Here is a 13939-nt window from a genome sequence, read left to right on the forward strand (position 1 = left end):
TGAAACTTTTGTCGCATTTAGGAGACTACTAGAATGGGACATTCTGTTTTGTTAAGTCTCTCAATGGAGCACTCACTGTAGCATAGCCACAAATGTACCTTAAGCAATAACTGGCCATGCTTAAGAAGGATCGCAGCTTGATTTACATCTTGTGCGGGGCAAGTAGATGACTGTGCCTGCACCTTATCCAGGTCAGGAGTCATTCCTGCAGGAGAAAATGTGTGCCAATAGAATGTAAGTTTGGTTTTGTGAAACTCACTCTTTCCTGCATTAAGAGTGAGACCTACACCAGCAAGTAATTGCATACTTGTGTAAGAGCCTTGTCATGGTACTTTTGTGTTGTCCCAAATACCAGTATGTCATCACTGTATTTGAAAGGATGTGTAACAGGTTGAATTACTCTGCGAATAACCTTATGGAATATCCCCTCAGCCGAAGACACTTCAAAACTCAGTCTGTCGTATCTGAACAAACTAACATGAATTGAAAAAATAGCAATGTACCTACAATTCTCTTCCAGCTTGAGTTGATGGTATCGTTTGTTCAGGTCAAGACGGGAGAAAACTTTGGCTCCATTCAGCTGCATGATCATGTCAGCTTTGTGGGGACCAGAATGTCTTTCTCTCTTGATTGCTTTGTGGGCCTGGTGCATATCAACAGTAATGTGCAGTGCACCTCCACAGTACTTTTTTGGCAACACAACTATGGGTGGCACCCATGGCGTAGGAATAATTGAGCATTCAATGATGTCAAGCTTCAACAGTGTTTCTAGTTCTTCCTCAACGGCTTCTCGTGAGTGAAAAGCGACTCTGTGGTGCAGTTTGGCAACAAAGCGAATGTCCTCATTGATAAGAAGTAGTGAAACTTTCATTTTCTTGAGTCTTCCTAGGCCATGAAACAATGAGGGGAACTGACTCACAATTCCAGACTGATCACAGAGGTTGTAGATGAGAGATATCAGTCCCAGGTCAGCAGCAATGGTAAACCTACGCAGCATGCACTCAATGAAGTTCCCCGAAAAACATGAATGAGTGCTTGCATTGATGTTGTTTTGTGTCTCATGTTTATTGTAAATGACTCTTGACTCTGTATCGGTTTAGACGCAGCCCTCGTGTATACCTTCATGTTTGACGGGGTAAGGCGTGGCATAGGAGATAAGCTGTTAAACTTCTCTATGGGCATGATAATAATCAACACATCACTGTCAATAAGGAAGGTTATGCAGCAACAGTTCACCTTTAATGTCATTTTAGGACAGTGTCCAAATGAATTTTGGCACTCCATTTGGTGTTTCTTTTTTGATCTTCTTTGCAAACAGCTAATCCTACATTTGCATGTCGTTCCTTAGTGGATATCATCAGTGCACAACCTTCTTCGTCACTACCGTTTGATAATGACATTGAAGAGCCTTTTTATGACGACCTTGACGACAATTAACTTTGCTTGGTTTCTACTTCTCGTAACTGCCACATGTGGCCTCTGTTTTTCTCTGCGGACCATTATGAAATGATTTTCTTATTCCAATTGTCGAAGTGGATTTCTTCTACCTCGCCCAGGTATGCTCACAAAGGAAGACCAGCAGTCGGAGGTAACTGTAACATAAAAAGATTTATTGCGCTCGAGCGGGTACACCACCTCACAGCTCCATGTGGCTATGAGAGAAGTGGACAACTTACAAAGTCATAGACAGCCTTATATACTTTTGTGCTGGAATAAGCGTAGGTGGGAATGAATACACAGATCAGCAACTGCCAAGGATGATGAATGATCCCAGGACGGACCCACGTACTAGTCAGGATGAGTCACTCTGGAAATATGTATATCTGGCATGCAGAACGCAAATATAAAGGTTACTCACTAAACCCCATCAGTCATCAATAATCTTGTGATACACAGAATAAAGCAGAACTATGCATAACTTGTGCCAAGTATAAACATAGGCGGGCCTGTGGTTACAGAGTCAGGCGCTCACTTGATTACTCATCCGGATATGGAACAAAAGGTTATGTCTCCTGTGTCAACAGTAATTTATCACCATCAGCAGTGTTTAGTTAACTGTAATACATTGGCAGTAGTTAGGTAGGAAAGTTAAACAAATGAGTCATTGACCTTTAAGCAATGCACCCTGCTCTACTTGTGTGTCATAAAGCAGAGTACAAACATATGCTCTGGGGTCGATCGATGTATCATCGTTTCTTCGTGCAGATGAAGTGGCCATGTTATATGTGCTGAGGTGGCAGGCTAGAGAAAACTTAACTCAAAATGGCTGCTGGAAAATACAAAATGGAGGAGCTTTCGTCCATTACAAAAACTGTATTTTCACAATCGACCCTTTGGACGCAAGGTCCAACATTTTGCTGTGGCCTAATGTACATGTTCGTAGATAGGCCGGCTGTTACTATAGTGTGCCTCATTGCGCTCATTAACATAGTCAACTGTGTTGGTGTCAGTGGGGCTGTTATCCGAGATATCAATATCCATCAATTGTTGAGTTTCAATATCTCTCATTATAAGTGCATTGGACACTGTCACAGGGGGCATCGGGGGTGGTTTAAGCAATCGCCCCAGACACTGGCAGCACATGGGTAGGCAATTAATGAAAATGCAGCACCCAATCACCACGAGGAAGATAATCACCAGAAACATCCCTATCTTCCAGCCCCAAGCAGATAAAGCATTCCAAAAGGAACCTACAGGGTCCCAGGGGCCAACATCATTATGGGCCTGGGCTCCTATATCATATAGTCTCTTGACAGCTTCTCTAACTGATGTAGATGAGTCAGGAACGTATGAGCAACAGGAGGACCCGATCACCCTACAGACTCCACCCCGTTCTGCTAACATCATGTCTAGCACAACCCTGTTTTGAAGGGCAACGAGTCTAAGAGCCTTCAGCTCAACTGTGATGTTCTCAATTACACCTGCGGTCTCCTCTATAGTCGCCTCTAATAGACGGGACAACCTACGTATGTTTCTGGAGTTTATGGCAGGGCCATACCAAGGAACAAAGGCCTTTAGCACATCACCAGCTATCTCACCCACTGTATCTCCTTGATCAACACTCCTCCTGCCCCTTAGAGTTCTGGATGCTCTATTCACTTCTGCAGTACTTTTTACAGACAATGCTGGTGTTACAAGACCCAGGTGGCAGCAGCCACCCCAGTTCACTGGCAGCCAAATGTAGGCCCTGGAACCACAAATGAAATAGACTGAGTCACCAACATAAAGTGGAACAGTTATTTCCTGGGAAGACACTTCAAATGTTATATTGCAATTGGTACTATTCCCCATGTCAGTGGTACCGTTACTCCTGATACATATACTCCCAAGTACACTACGCTGCCTCATTTTCAAAAATGGTACCTGTCTTGTGTCCCTCTGGAGCGGAGGTGTGCTATCATTCTTTATCAAAGACAGTGGGGTGAATATACTTGAAAAGGGGAATGTTGCATTGGGCAAAATAACTTCAGAGCAATTCCCTGCCTGGAGAATGTCTTTGTCATAATGGGTATACAAGGAGGCAGTTGATGTTCTGGTGGTAGAACGGGGAGTTACTAAGCTACTGAAAACTCTTATTAACTCAACTTTCAGCATTGCAATGTGTAATGCATAACAGGACGCCTCAAATGGCAGGGGTACTTGGAGAAGGGGTATACCTTCATCTACATAAGCTGGGAATTGCATACAGATCCAACAATTATTTTTATCAATGACTTGGTGGGTCTGATGAAGTAAGGTAAGGAAAGAATTGTGACGCATCTCCTCTCTGTGATCCATATCCTCTGGTGGTACTGTAACTGAGGGGACAAAGTCAGAGGGAAGCTCTGATGGAAGCGGGGCTGTTTTTGCAATAGGATGGTAGAGCTCTAGAAGATATAGTAAACCAATGACCAAAGACATTATGCAAAACAACATACAAAATATGCATAGTTTGGAGTACCAACGCCCCTTCTTGTTCAATTTAAGGGTAGAATATGTATCCTCCATCTCTAGTAAAGGAAGGTGTCTTGTTGTTCTTCCAAACAAATATACCATTCGAAATATTTCGTATTTTGAAATATACAATCTCACAAGTGCGGCAGTTCAACAGTGTTCGTTATAGGCCTCACTGTTACAGACCTTGCAATTGGTGGAAATAACACAAATTCGACCTCACACCCTCTCCTCCTATGGGTCGCTGGGCTTCGGAGGTGATCCTTTCTTCTCTTTGCAGATCAGAGTTGGCAGTGTCCTTATTCTACTAACCTCACTGCACAAGTTAGTCCTTTAAAGTTGGCACTATTCAGTGCGGCAGTTGGTGCTTGCTCCGTCCTAAGCACTCTTCAATTTCCTTGGGCGTAGATTGTATCCTGATGCAGCTGGTTGATCATCGATGCGTGCAGGAGTGCAGTCACCAGTCCTTCGGTCAGAACGGTCCTCTTCCGGGGGCAGCTCTGGCCAGAATGGTGGTGCTCTCTTCACGTTAGAAAGATGAATCCAGTTTTTGTGTCCGTCACATCGAACCGCCGTCTGTGTGACTAACAAAACTTGCGCTGGCCCTTTCCACCTGGGCTGTAGGCTGTTCTTCCTCACAAAGTTCTTGGTCAGGACCCAGTCCCCGGGCCTGATATCATGCACTTCTCCTTCCAGAGGCGGGGACCAAGTGTCTCTGACCTGTTGGCGAATGGTAGACAGGGCAGAAGTTAGTTCTTTACAATAATCCAATAAAGCAGAATGCGTCAATTCTTGCAACTTTGGTGGAGAGGCAAACCCATATACATTTGCTGGTTTCCCCATAACGAGCTCATATGGAGAGAGTCTGTTTTTGGATGTAACAGTTGTCCTCATGGAGAACAAGGCTAAGGGCAAAGCATCTACCCAACTGAGAGTGCTTGATGCACATATTTTTTGCAGTTTATTTTTCAATGTAGCGTTGCAGCGCTCCACAAGCCCTGCCGCTTTTGGGTGATACACTGAATGGAACTTTTGTTGCACCCCTAATCCTTGACATACTAGATCCATTATTTTATTCGAAAAATGTACCCCGTTATCAGACCAGAGGCTTCTGGCCAAGCCGTAGCGTGAGAAGTACTCTTTCAGCAACATCTTGGCCGTGCTTAATGCGGTGTTGTCTTTCAAAGGGAATGCCTCCACCCAATTACTGAAACTACATATAACAACCAAAACATATCTCTTGCCATTGGCAGGGGGCATTTCTATGTAATCCATCTGAAGGCATTCAAAGGGGTATTCTGGCAATCTAAAATGACCCGGTGGTACTTGTATCCCTTTTCCTACATTATGGAGAGCACAGGTCATACAGTTCTTGGATAATTTTACAGCTGTCTTCCTAATGTTTTTGTTGACCCATATCTTTTCAATGGTATTTGTCATTCCATCAGCCCCCAAGTGTGCCGGACCATGAACCATGTGAAGCATGGGTAGGAGAAAACTGTCGGGCAGGACCCACTTTTTCAAATCACCAAGTGTGTGCATCCAAGCCCCAAAATGTGTGTCAAAATAATATCCTTCCTTAACCCACTGCTTCTTTTCATCTTCACTTGCAAAGTCTTGAATGTCTTTTATCTCTTTATATGGATCAATATTTGTCTCTTCTTCTTTAGATCGTGACACTACATATGTTAAGGTGTACTCACTCAATGCAGTGTGTTTTGCTGTTTCATCGGCAAAAGCGTTTCCCTGACCTACATGGTCTGTAATTTTCTTGTGTGCACTACACTTCATGATAGCCAATTTAGTCGGTAATGCAAGAGCATTTAGCAGTCTGGTAATCAAGGTGCCATGCTGTATTTTTGCACCTCCAGATGTGATGTACCCTCTTTCGGCCCATAACCGGCCGAAGTTATGTGCCACCCCCCAGGCGTATTGGCTGTCGGTGTAAATGTTTACGGCTAACTTCTCTGAGAGCTCACATGCTCTAGTTAAGGCGATCAACTCGGCTGCCTGAGCAGACATCTGTTCTATTTTACATGTTTCAACAACTGTCTTATTTGTTGTGATTGCATAGGCTGCAGAGGTAGTTCCATCTGGTCTTTTTAAACAAGAGCCATCCACAAATAGTGTTCCATCGACATTTTGCATAGGTGTGTCTGCCAAATCTACTCGACCTTTTGTTTCAGTTTCAGTAACAATCACGCAATCATGTTGTACTTCATCCTGCTCCAAAGGGAGAGGCATCAGAGTAGCTGGATTTATGGTGTTACACCTCTGCAAGGTCACGTTAGTGGCCATTAGTATTAGCTCATACTGAGTCAACCTGGCATTAGTTAAATGTTGAGTTTTGGTTTTGTTCAGCAGTATGTCTACTGAATGAGGTACGTAAACCACAACTGGATGTCCAAGTACAATAGAGTCTGCCTGTCTTACTGCAGCAGCCGCCGCAGCAACATTTCTGAGGCAGTTCGGTAGACCTCTTGCTACCGGATCCAATGTTGAGGAAAAATAGGCACATGGTCTATTCTTCTCTCCATTTTTCTGGGTTAGTATAGCCATTGCGCATCCTTCTTTCTCATGTACGAACAATGCAAAGTTCTTAGTGTAATCTGGTGTGCCCAAAGCAGGTGCATTGCATAAAGCAGTTTTCAAAGCCACAAAGCTATCTTGATGCTCTTGATCCCAAGGAACAGGATCTTCCACATCTTTGTGAGTCAAGGACAGTAATGGCTTGGCCAGATAAGAGAAATTTGGTACCCATTGCCTACAAAAGGAGACCATTCCAAGAAATGCACGCACATCTTTTTGTGTTCTAGGTCTGGGAATGTTCTGCACTGTTTGTATTCTGTCAGATGATAATCTCCTCCCACCTTTCGACAGGAGATGACCTAGGTAGGTTACCTCCTGTTGACAGTACTGTAGCTTAGCTGGCGAAACCTTGTGTCCATGCGAAGCAAGAAAAGTTAGAATAGCATGCGTAGCTTGCTTACAAATTTCATTTGTTTCAGCTGTTAACAGTAAATCATCCACATATTGCAGTAATACTGTACCTGGTGGTAAAGCACAGTCATCTAGTTGTCTCTTTAATGCCTGACTATAGATGCTAGGGCTTTCTGTATACCCCTGGGGAACCCGACAAAATTTGTACGATCGCCCATGGAAACTGAAACTGAACAGATACTGGCTGTCTGGGTGTATGGGGATACTGAAGAAGGCGTTCTTCAGATCTATGACGGTAAACCACTGGGCTGAAGGTGGTACAGACGAAAACATTGCTGTAATGTCGGGTACAACAGGGTATTGTGGTTCCACTATTTTATTTATGGCTCTCAAATCAACAATCATCCTATATTTGATCTGTCCTGTTCCATCATCACGCTTAACCACAGGTAAAATTGGACTGTTACAGGGACTGCTTGTAACTTCTTGTATTATTTTCCGCTGCAATAGGTCTGAGATAACTAATTTCAGACCTTCCTCACCTTCTTTTGATATTTTGTACTGGGGGATGCGAGGTAGTCTAACATTTGGCTTTACTGTAATATGCACTGGCTCAATATCCATTTTCCCTACATCGTTTGGTCCATGTGCCCATAAATTTGGATCAATATCTCGCAGTTCAGGCGGAATGTGATTTTTATCTGTAACCATGTATTGTCTAGACACTTTTTGCTTCTTACAAGTTAAGTAAACACCATCTGGTGTACAGTATATAGTAGCATGCATCATTTTTAAAGCTTTTAAACCAAGCAAATTTAGCGAACATTTCTCTGTTAGTACAAATGGCATACTCCCTGTTATAGGACCAATTGTGAAGTCCAATGGTCGTGAAATGGGGCTTGTGACAACAGCATTTGAAAATCCCACCGACTTATCTAATCTTCCCGAGAGAGGAACATGGGGGAGCAAGCGGTGGGAAATCGATGTATTAGTGGCACCAGTATCTAGAAGAAATTTCCTCTCCTCACCTTCAACTACCATTTTTACATATGGGCCTGAAGAATCCACTGGTATCTGCACTCGCTCCCTGTCCTCTCCTGGGCATCCCTATTGTGTCCAGTCCTCGTTGTCATCATATGGTGTATAATCTTGAGTGAAATACGCATTGTTCCTATTATTGTCAAAATAATTTGCCTGCTCAGTGTCACTGTAATTTCTTTGCTGTCCTCTACCTCTCCCCCTGTCTGCACGGGGAGTTGAATTTCCTCTGTAAGTGTTTGCACTATTTCTCATAGTTTGACCCTTGCCCTGTAAGTAAGGGCACTCATTCTTCCAATGTCCCTCCTCATAGCAGTTAGCACATTGATTATATCCTAACCCTGCTCTCTGTTGCGCCGGAGCTGAAGCAGCGCGACCAACCCCACGACTACGTCCACCTGCCCTCTGAAAGTTTGTACGTCCTCTTGACCTTCCTCTGTCAGGAAAAGCTTGCTGCATTAACGCTTTTGTCTTCAATTCCTTCATTTGCTTATCCTTTTTTCCCTTGTCTGAATTTCTCTTATTTTCATAATAGCACGCCATTGTCAATAACTCAGCTGGATCTTTAGCAGTCCAGGTACTTTCGTATGTCTTTATACTGTCCGATAGCTCAGGTAAAATGTTATTAACAAACTGATTAGCAAAAATGCGCTTTCCTTGTACTGTCTGGATGTCCTGTCCACTGTGTCCTTTAAAAATCTCTTCTATTCTGCTAAAAAAATCAGTCACTTCTTCTCCCTCCTTCTGTCTACATGCAGTCATTTTATCCCAGTCTACTTTTTGTCTAGGCAGAATTTCCTGCATGCGTGTTATAATGTGTCCAGGTAAATCTTTTAACACTTGTGGCACATCCTCTCCTGCTGCTCTACGATTATCCGCAGCCGCTATCGCTCCCCAGTTAATGTGTGCCGAATTATGATCCCTAACGGGGCGCCACAATTCCTGCGGTACCAAAAAATCGAACAGAAGATCAACATCTTTCAATATCATGGGCGTTAAACTAAGAGCAGATTCAAGATGCTCATAAAACACTTTCGGATTACTTCTAGGATCAGGCAACTCTTTCTTTAGGGCCAATAAATCAGCCCTCGTCCATGGGGTGTGCACATATTGCCTGATGGCGGGGAGGTTTCCACCCCTTGGATCAGGAATTGGGTGTACTTCTCTCATAGGGAAAGCTGCGGTATCATGCTCGTGTTCTGGACCAAAATGCTGGTAGATATGTTGACCGGTGGCGTTATGCATAATAATATCTAGCTCTTTGTGATAGTGATAACAAGCATTAAATGCACTTTCACATTCTGTGTTCGTTAATATGGATTGTTCGCTCTCCCTCCATAATTTGTGTAACCACATTGGTATTCTAAAAAGAACAGGACTATTCTCTAACAAGAGTTCACAGTAGTCAAGCAATCTAGTCGCCATGCTATTAATAACAAGATTTCTAGCTCTTAGTTCCTTCATTCCCTCAAATGTTTCCCAGGCTCCTCTCTTTGTTATGTCCCCAAGATCCATCCATTTTTGTGCCATCTTTTTTATAGTTTCTTTTTCATTACGACCTAATCGGGTGTGTCTAACGTACATGTCTGGTGTTCGCCTATTTGTCGTTGGTGATCTAAACCACGGGGAATTCGGCCAAATGTTTGCTCTTTGTGCGTCTGATGCGGGGGAATCACTTTGTGAAGCGAGGGGTGTCATTGGTACTGGAAGTGTCACGCTGGAAAGTGCTGGAGTGGACGGTGTTGCTGGGATGCTTCCTACAGATCCATGTGTGCCCTGCAAAGTATTAGTAGGAGAGACTGTTTGTTGGGCGGTTAGTTGGGCCTGAGCTGGTGCAGCGAGGGCGGATGCTTGTTGGGCCGGTACAACGAGAGGGTGCACAGGCTGTGCTTGTGGTGGGGCAACAATATTAGGCTGTTGGCCCCCAATACCCGGACCTGGTGGGGGTGGCGGTATTTGGACAATATTATATGGAGGAGGTTTGTCTAATAAGTCCTCTAATACCTCATCAAGAGGAGGGCAATTCCTTTGGTCTACTGCGATAAAGCATTTTTCTGTTTTCATCCTAAATTCTCTGTCATGCTGTTCTATATTCTCACTTATCTTCATATTATTATAATCTGCCACTTTGGCCGTAGTTGTTTTATTCTTTTCTCTCTCTCTATCTTGTTTTTGTTTCATGTTCCTAGTTCTAGCATATTTCTCCCATGTTTGAAATGCTTCAAACATAGCAGGTCGGACTTTTCGTTCCATCATACATTGCTGTAAATACTGTAACTTGGCTAAATCAAAGGTACCATCAATAGGAAACTGTAATTCTTTATCCTTTTTTGTGTACTCATGCCATATTCTATTGTATAAATTCACATTTATTCCCTTTTTTATCATTAATATCCAACCTGGACTATCTTCAACAGGGGCGGGGACGCTTTCGTCCAACTGGTGACCTGACTTTATACAACAGAACGTTTTAGAAATGCATTTCTTCATTGTTCCTATTTATTCTTTTAGTTATAACTATCCTTTTACTCTTTTACTCAAAACTTATTCAACAACCCTAGTTAACCAAACTTCTTTTTAATAAAACATGCAACAGAACAATCTCACCAATCTGTGGTGTGTCCTGAATCGTCCGACTGTTGGTCTTCGGACAACACGTCTGTTTCAGAAGGGATCAGCTCGTGGACCTCTGCCGGGGAATCCTGTGTCAAGAGGCCAGTCGGGACTTCAGATGGCAGCTGCTGCGGAGAAACGCCGTCTCCTTCGTGCAGGGGCCCCTACGATCATTCGGTCCTCAGTCGCACCTCTCAACCACGGACTCAGCTAGCCGTTGGATATCCCACGGAGAGGTCCCACCAGAGTCGCCAATTGTCGAAGTGGATTTCTTCTACCTCGCCCAGGTATGCTCACAAAGGAAGACCAGCAGTCGGAGGTAACTGTAACATAAAAAGATTTATTGCGCTCGAGCGGGTACACCACCTCACAGCTCCATGTGGCTATGAGAGAAGTGGACAACTTACAAAGTCATAGACAGCCTTATATACTTTTGTGCTGGAATAAGCGTAGGTGGGAATGAATACACAGATCAGCAACTGCCAAGGATGATGAATGATCCCAGGACGGACCCACGTACTAGTCAGGATGAGTCACTCTGGAAATATGTATATCTGGCATGCAGAACGCAAATATAAAGGTTACTCACTAAACCCCATCAGTCATCAATAATCTTGTGATACACAGAATAAAGCAGAACTATGCATAACTTGTGCCAAGTATAAACATAGGCGGGCCTGTGGTTACAGAGTCAGGCGCTCACTTGATTACTCATCCGGATATGGAACAAAAGGTTATGTCTCCTGTGTCAACAGTAATTTATCACCATCAGCAGTGTTTAGTTAACTGTAATACATTGGCAGTAGTTAGGTAGGAAAGTTAAACAAATGAGTCATTGACCTTTAAGCAATGCACCCTGCTCTACTTGTGTGTCATAAAGCAGAGTACAAACATATGCTCTGGGGTCGATCGATGTATCATCGTTTCTTCGTGCAGATGAAGTGGCCATGTTATATGTGCTGAGGTGGCAGGCTAGAGAAAACTTAACTCAAAATGGCTGCTGGAAAATACAAAATGGAGGAGCTTTCGTCCATTACAAAAACTGTATTTTCACACCTACAATCTTTGCATATTTGTCCTATGGCTGGACATTTATCTTCATGGGGAAATGAAAACCCACATCGTAAGCATAATTATTTCTTCTTGGGAGAAGTCAACTTGTGTGCCTCTATTTTGTGCTTACGCTTGATTTTCATTATCATCGCTGATTCATTGTGAGCTGTTCCAGCTTCCATATCAGCAGCTTGTTGATTTGCTCATTCTTCTGCCAGTGGTGGCTGGTGACATTGGAAAGTGGTGAAGCGTAAAAGATGGGTATGACTTTTATGTAGCGAGTGACGCATCACATGAGCACGCTTAATGAACAAAGGTAGGGCCCAGTGTGGGTCCACCTCCCAAGAAAAAATTCAAACAAATTGGCAAATTGTGCCATTTAAAGCAAATTCATTTAGTGATAAAGCAAGGCTTATAAAGCAGTGGGAACCTATAGTCTTGAAATATTAAACACATTAAAAACGGCCCCATATCTTACTGTGTTAATACGTTCAACAGTTACTGTAATGTGCAAATTGTTCAGAGCAAGAACTTAAGCCGTTTTGTGTGTGCTTGCCCAGTGTCTTGCATTGCATGTGGTATCAACTTTGAAATAAAATGCTCTAACCAGGCTTTGGAAAGCACCCACACCTGCTGGCTGCAACCAGTCATATAGGAATATGTGCAGACAGGTCTTTAAGTGGGATGAAAAAAGTGGGGAGACTCTAAAAGGGAACATGTAAAATATATTTCTGATTCCCATAGTGTGCCATCCGAACAGTATTTTGATTTCATCCAGATATATTACACAACAACTGACATACACCTAAAACCGATCAGTATGATTGACTTTGTCAATGGCTGTTAGCTGTTTAAAGATAAATGAGTAACAGCAGTGATTTGTTATAATTAACTAAGAATGTAAATGTTTCAATTCTGAAATTGTGAGTCTGTGAATTACATAGTATTGAGGCCTGTGGAAAGGGTTTCGGCCGTCAGTTATGTGCACTTTATGTTAGATATGTACGCTCTTTTTCTCTGCACATCTCGTCCATTTGCACATCTTCAACTGCCTCTTTTCTCTTCAGCACCCTCGTTTCACTCTTCCTCGAATGCACTTCCTGGCATCTCCCTCACTTCACCACTTGTAAACATATACTGCACTCACTCACATGTAAGCAATTTATTCCCTTTTGCTTTGTAAATATTTTGACATTCATGTATCCTCTTCACACACATTTACACATAATTTCAATTGCAACCAGAATACATAACCATTGTTCTGTGTGCTCTGCAGATAGGCCGACCCCTTTGCTTTGGCTTCAGCTTCAGTGCCAGCGCTCTCAATAAAGGCCCCTCAGAAACACCTGGCACGACTCACAGTATGCAAGAGTAATATAGGATGCACGAAAATACAGAAACATAATATGAAGAGCTAACACTCTTGGGGAATGCAAGATTAAGTAAAGCATGCGAAATAAGAGAGGAACTAACTAAATCACTGACATGCATTGCTTTAACGTTTTTAGCGCTCATAGTTCAAAAATCAATCCATGTTTTTGGCATTAATGTTGCTTCTATTACTGTGCATCTTAACTGGATAGCTGGCAAAGAGACCTCCAAAAGAGAATGCAAAAGGTGGGATCAAACTCCCGTGAAATGTGTCTTTACATCCTACACCAAGCCCAGCAGGAACATTCAACTGCAGCAGTGAAGCAAAAGCTTGAGATACATTAAGGGATCAATGCATTCTTAAACAGCAGAGATTAAATCAAGGGATGTAAATGTAAATCCATATTTGTAAAACCTGAACTACTCACCCTTACGGGTCTCAAGGCGCTGGGGGCCATTGTGGAAATTAAGTGAGCTATCTCCTAGAGTCACATGGTGCTGAACTGAGCTGCTGCTGGAGCCGGGGATCAAATCGTGAACCCTGTGCTCCGAAGTCAGCTGCCCTGGGAGCTGCACCACACCTCTCCACTTTACTTGATGGATCTATCCATTAAGGTTGGTGGAGATGAAGTGAGAGCCTTACAGTCGGCTCAGTTTGTCTGGGTTTCATTTCACAATGAACAATTACCAATGAATCCTATTTGGGGGAAGGTTGTGTTCTAGCCAGGCATTCGTGCAGTGTGGTGCATTCCTCATAGCAGGCTCTATTGCTAAAACACGTGGATGGCAGCTTCTCCAGACTCTGGGGAGAAGCAATAGAGCAGTAAGTAGGTCGCTATAAATTCAGCAGTCTGTCATGCATCACTCCCGTTAGGACTGAGTGAGTGAGATGACTGGAGACTGATTGGCTGCCCCAGGACACCAAAGGTGGCCACCTACGAGGGCGGCCACCCTTAGTGCCATAGGATGGCACGGACCCTGAACGGTCTAG

Source organism: Lissotriton helveticus, chromosome 7 (assembly GCF_964261635.1).
Source record: "Lissotriton helveticus chromosome 7, aLisHel1.1, whole genome shotgun sequence".
In the NCBI taxonomy this organism is placed as follows: Eukaryota; Metazoa; Chordata; class Amphibia; order Caudata; family Salamandridae; genus Lissotriton; species Lissotriton helveticus.